Genomic DNA, 6000 nt, shown 5'->3' with positions numbered 1-6000 from the left:
CTCCATGTTCAGAGACAGTGTATCTCCGAATACCTGTTGCTTAGGGGAGGGCTGTTCCCTGCTTGCGGGCTTCCTGGAGACACCTTCCAGCTCCACTGAAGTGATCAAGCGCTCTGCCAAAGCCTGTAGGACAGCCAGGATGCAGCACATACATCAAAATCTATGACAGCTGAGGTTTGTAATATACCACAGCCACAATGAGGGAGATTTACGCACTCCCTCTATTGAGACTATCATCATCGAAAGGGATATCAAAATAATGACAAAGCCAATTTATGCTGACAACAAGCCAATAAAATGTCAGGGTAACAGAGAGAGCGGCAGTTCATGACTAACCAATACCACAGCCCGGCTTCCACTCCTGTGCCACGTGTATTAGCAGTTCGAATAATACCATCAGAAGCCAAGTGCAGGAAGGAACAGGCCTGCCTGGCGAAATTGCCACCTTGGCTCGGGTGCTACACATAATTATGTTAATTTGACAGGTGCATGTCACACTCATTCTGGTCAAGGGCTGGCCCAAGTCCTCCTGGTCTCTGAGGTGGCCCACAAAATGCCAATCTCCCCCTTACTCAGCAACTGCATTGGCTACCACCTCATAAGAACATAAGAACATAAGAACAGCCCCACTGGATCAGGCCATAGGCCCATCTAGTCCAGCTTCCTGTATCTCACAGCGGCCCACCAAATGCCCCAGGGAGCACACAAGACAGCAAGAGACCTGCAAGGCTTCCTGGGAATTGTAGTTAAGAACATAAGAACAGCCCCACTGGATCAGGCCATAGGCCCATCTAGTCCAGCTTCCTGTATCTCACAGCGGCCCACCAAATGCCCCAGGGAGCACCTCCCCCAACCCGTTCTCCTCCACTCAAAAGGAAGAGGGAAATTGAGTAGATGAGAAAGTGTAGAGGATAGAGAAGTGGGTGACTTGAGTAATGGAGATATTCCAGCCCACCGCTCTTCTCCCCTTTACATCTCCTCTCCATTCCCTTCTTCCTTTCCAGTCCAGGAACCCAGAGACAAGGAGGAGTGGAGGTGGACACCCTCTTTCAACCCAGCACCTCAGGGTCAAACCACCTCCTGTGAGGAACACATGTTTTGGCCAGTGAACTGGTTGGATTTATCTATGGTTCACTTCGGATATGCCATGCCCCATCATCCCATTCATTTAAAAGATGTAGACCAGGGAGGTGTGGTGCAAGGGTGGTAGTGAGGCAGAACTGCCCCATCATTGTCCATGGAAAGCACTGCAGCTGCCCTGTCTGTTTACACCCAAGGAGGCTCTCCTTACACCTGAGGTGACTCTCCTGACACCCGCTTTCTTGGGTGGAAGGAAAGCCTCCTCAGGTGAAAGAGGGCGGGGTGGGTTGCTGTGTTTTTCCATGAACTAGTTCTGCCTCACCTGCTGCCCCCCGCACCACACATCCCGGACGTATACTTCACCTTTGAGACCTGTGGTCTCATATGACACCTGACAACCACCGTAAAACAAGAATCAAAAGAATTCCATTTCAAGTGCCAATATTTATTCATTTCAACTTTTAGAATATGCCATGGGCGCATGCACTTGTGCCTATGAGATGCTTATACTATATAACAGGGGTGCCCAAACCCCGGCCCTGGGGCCACGTGCGACCCTCGAGGCCTCTCAATGCGGCCCTCAGGGAGCCCACAGTCTCCAATGAGACTCTGGCCCTCTGGAGGCTTGTTGGAGCCCACACTGGCCTGACACAACTGCTCTCACCGCGACTGTGACTGTTTGATCTCTCGCATGAGCTGTGGGATGAGGGCTCCTTCCACTGCTTCTTGTTTCACGTCTGTGATACAGTAGCAGCAGCAAAGGAAAGGCCAGACTTGCTTTGTGCAAGGCCTTTTATAGGCCTTGAGCTATTCATTCATTAATATAAGTTCATCTTTAATATATTCATTTATGTAAACTTATGTAAATTTATTCAAATTTTAAATGTAAATTAATTCTTTTTTCCCCCGGCCCCTGACACAGTGTCAGAGAGATGATGTGACCCTCCTGCCAGAAAAACTTTGGACACCCCTGCTATATAAGATACATTGGCTCTATCTATATAGGATATTATTGGCTCTATAAGGGCTAGAAACATAATCTTTTAAAAAAAAAAAGATACTGCATTTTTTATTTTATTTTGTAAACAGAGCTCATGGGCCACATCACAGTGCTTTGGGAGTTTCTGATTAATTTTATTTGTTTCCATTATTTATATCCCTCTTTTCCAATCACAGCTCCCAAAAGCAGCAGCCAAAATCCACAAAGAATAATTGACAAGGTTACAAATGAGCTGTGACCACAGGATGCCCTGCTCAGTCACCACTTGCATCCTGCAAGGTCTGCCCCCTCATCTGAGCACGGTACCCCCCCCCCCAAAAAGCTACCAAAGCAGGAAGTATTGAGAACACTGGAAAGGCAGTGTTCTTTTATTATAAGACCCAACCGATATCAACATCAGGATTCTTGCCCCAAGAAGCAGCTGCTGTGTTAGTAATTCGGTAACAGGCAACTGCCTCGGCAATGTTGAGAACACCCATTCAGCTGTCAATACCGATAGTCAATGACATTGTATAAATGCAGCATCGACAGAAGGCCCTGCACCAGGCACGTATCGATCCAAGCGCACAGGATATTAATCTCATTGGCTCTGGGGAGGGGGCCTCAAGTGACTGAGTCTATTTACTACAAGTAGGTCAAAGAAAAAAGTAAGGTCAGCAATGCAACAGAAAGGGAACGACAAAGCATGACCTTCCGGTGTGAAACCCACTTACGACGCAGCCACGTCTATTTCTCGCTGCCGACGGTTAAAGAGCTCATCTTGCATATCCTCCTTGTCCGCTGTGGTTTGTATCAATCAAAATAAAAACTCCAATGCAGCCAAGTTCTTAAAAAAAAAAAAAGACAAAAGATTTAGCACCTTCAAAAAACACAGCGCCTTTGACAATACGCGGCCATTAGCAATCAGCCTGCCATTCTGGCCTGATTCATAGAAAATCAAGAGGCAAAATAATTGAGTCAACAGAAATACAAAGGGGATTGCTTCTCCAGCCCCATTTTTCTGTGACAGGGTTGAAAATGTAAACGCTCAGGGAATAAAAAAGAAGAAAAGAGAGAATTGATTTGATTCACGGCTTCAGAAGAGGTGGAATTTAACACTGGTTATTTGGAGGTTTGGGTTGCTTTTTTTCTCCCATGCACTTCTATAATTTTTTTTTTTTTAATGGAAGAGTGACAAGAAAAGTAGGCTACGCCAGAGACACAAGGACAGGTTTGATCAGACCTTTGATCAGATCCAAGGCTTAAAATTGGGAAAGGGTTGAAACTACAACTTGAATGCAATCACATTCAAAATGGATCACTTTCAAAACCCTGCAGATAGGGTGTCCTCCTGCAGTTCAGGGGATGGAGTCTGGGAAAATGGGGTGCAGGCTACTGGACTCTCATGGGGGTGGGGGGTGGTGCATAGTTGGTCAAGGGGCAGAGCCTGGTTTTGCTGAGTGGCCAAGGGGGGGGGCTGATCAACAGAGGGAGGAGCCAATAACATTCTCAAGTCAAGCAGAAAATAGTATTATTTATTGCTGACTATTATTAGTTGCTTGTCTACATGCATGCACAAACACAGGCTACACCAAAGGTCAGTAAAACTGATCAGCTGAAAAACGGAGCTAATCATAAATGCTGCCATCAAGCCAAACAGAAGATAGGGACTCCATTGTACTTCTGTTCTGTCACCGCAGATTTTAAATACTTCAACTAGAGACCAGAGTAGGAGTTTTAAAACCTGGACCTTCTGGTTAAACCCCCATATATCTGGTGATCCTAACCTTTAAAGGAACTCATAGCAGTACTAGGAAGACTGCACCGGCTATCTTCCTTTCCCTCCCCGCTTTGGGAGGAAGCAGCAGCCAACAACCTGTTTTGAAAAAGCACTCTTCGGCTGGATGCTAAGAGTCCGATCCGGTCTCCTGCACCCTGCCTGGGAGATATCTGTCACGGAAGCACCGTAAGGCACTTCACAGAGGCCAGAATGACAGATGTACCAGTGAGAAGGCCAACTCAGGTGGGCACTGGGCCTCCACACTGGTCAGATGAACACCTGGAGATATTGGCCATAAGTTCGCCACCAAGTTGCAGGGAGGTGTTCTGGGGCGAGGGTGGGTGGAAGGCGGGTGGGGAGAGGGTGGGAAGGAGGGCAGTTCAGACCCAGAAGTGAGGTGGGGACAGCAGTAGAGGCTGCTGCAGCATCCTATCCCCACACCCGCACCTGAAAGTCCTCCATGGGTGATTGAACTGGTCCAGATCCAAGCAGACCATAAGACCGCCAGGGCTTGACACACTGTTCCTTTGCCTTGAGGTGACCTCCAGCTGCCTCCCTGGTCTTTCAGGATACAGAGGCGGCTCTTTTACCATCACTGTACCGCAACATGGGCAGCCCAATTAGGACTGGGCTGAGTCCTTAGAATTGAGGTTTGGCTTCTCCCAGCACAGACGTCTCTCTTTCGGCCCATTGTTGCCTCTTGGCAAACAAATCTTGCAGGATTTTGAAACAAGGGTATAAACCTGCAAAACCATTTGACCAACAGTGAAAGCAGAGTGAGAGCGCATGCCGTAAGCAGCGATCCCTTCTTCAGACTGGCTTCACTTAAGCTCAAACATTGTCTGTCTCCAACACTCATAGGAGGGCAACAGCAGGATGAGGTCACAACTTACTTGTAGTGCATCAAACAACGACAAGGCAAGGTCTAAGCCCAAGAGGAAAAGAAACATCTTGAGGCCAGCAAAGTTTGCACCACCTATGAAGCATCCTCACTTAGGGAAGGGAAGATCTCTCCCTTTCCATTCTGTCCAAACTTCACAGAATCTCCTTGGATTTCCATTCCACTCACTTCTGCTAAAAATCCTCAGATTTTTATATTCCCATCACTGGGAAAAAAAAAAAATCCATAATTATGGATTATGGTGTCCTCTTTGGTGTCATCAGCTGGTGGAATGGTCCACTATTCAAAGAACCACAGGAAGTAACTGGCAATGACATCATTGCTAGTTAGTTATCGGTTGAGAGGCCAAATGCAACATGACAAACACCAGTAAGAGGCTCAGGGTGGATGGTAGGGCTTTTTTGAATGCAGAAAAGCATGATTCTGAGCTCTGCCCACCAAGTTGAGCCTCCTATTGCACACTCAATCACACACTGCTTAAGGGATTGTATACTGTACCGGTTTACTTTGCAACAACCTTTTCAGCGACATTGCTGCTGGTTCGAGACATACTAGAAAAACTCTGCTCTGCAAGGCGTTTTCAACAGTTCGATTCACACCACAGTAGTTGTGAATTGGCAAGCTGTGCACCGCCTGGTGCACTGGCATTCATGCACACGCAATTACATGCGTGCATACCTGGGACAAGATGCATTAACTCCCCACTCCTGAGATTTCACTTCCAGAGATGTTCTGGAGAGGGAGTGGAACCCTGGAGAATGAAAGCACTAGCAACTCAAACTAACAAAACTTTGGACAAATCGTTCCCCCCTGCAATAACATGATCATTAAAGATTTAAACCTCTGAACCTTCTGTAATGGGATGGCACTAGATTCCATACTTGGATTTTTCTTTCTTGTTCCTTTTAGTTTTTAGCTTAGACATATTCTGCCCTACAATAAAGAAGCATGCTTGTTTGACTGGAAGAAACAGTAAGAGTTGTTTCTTCTGGATCACGGAGCCCTATACAAAATCCCTACTCAGTGGCATAGCTAGAGGGGGTGCAAAGCACTAAGTTTTGCAGGTGCCTGAATGTGCCATGCAAGTGACCCTTCCCCCTCCCCTTCAGAGTCATCCTGGGTGCTGGGAGCAAAACCGAGGCATATGCTCGGAGGGTGAGGGGCCACTTGCAAGCTGCAGTGAGGCTCCCTGCAAAACTCCCTGCAAAATTTTACACCCCTTCTAGCTATGCCACTGCTCCACCCCAATGCCAAAATAGT

Source organism: Tiliqua scincoides, chromosome 8 (assembly GCF_035046505.1).
Source record: "Tiliqua scincoides isolate rTilSci1 chromosome 8, rTilSci1.hap2, whole genome shotgun sequence".
In the NCBI taxonomy this organism is placed as follows: Eukaryota; Metazoa; Chordata; class Lepidosauria; order Squamata; family Scincidae; genus Tiliqua; species Tiliqua scincoides.
The sequence above is the reverse complement of the archived record's forward strand: the minus strand, read 5'-3'. Positions refer to the sequence as shown.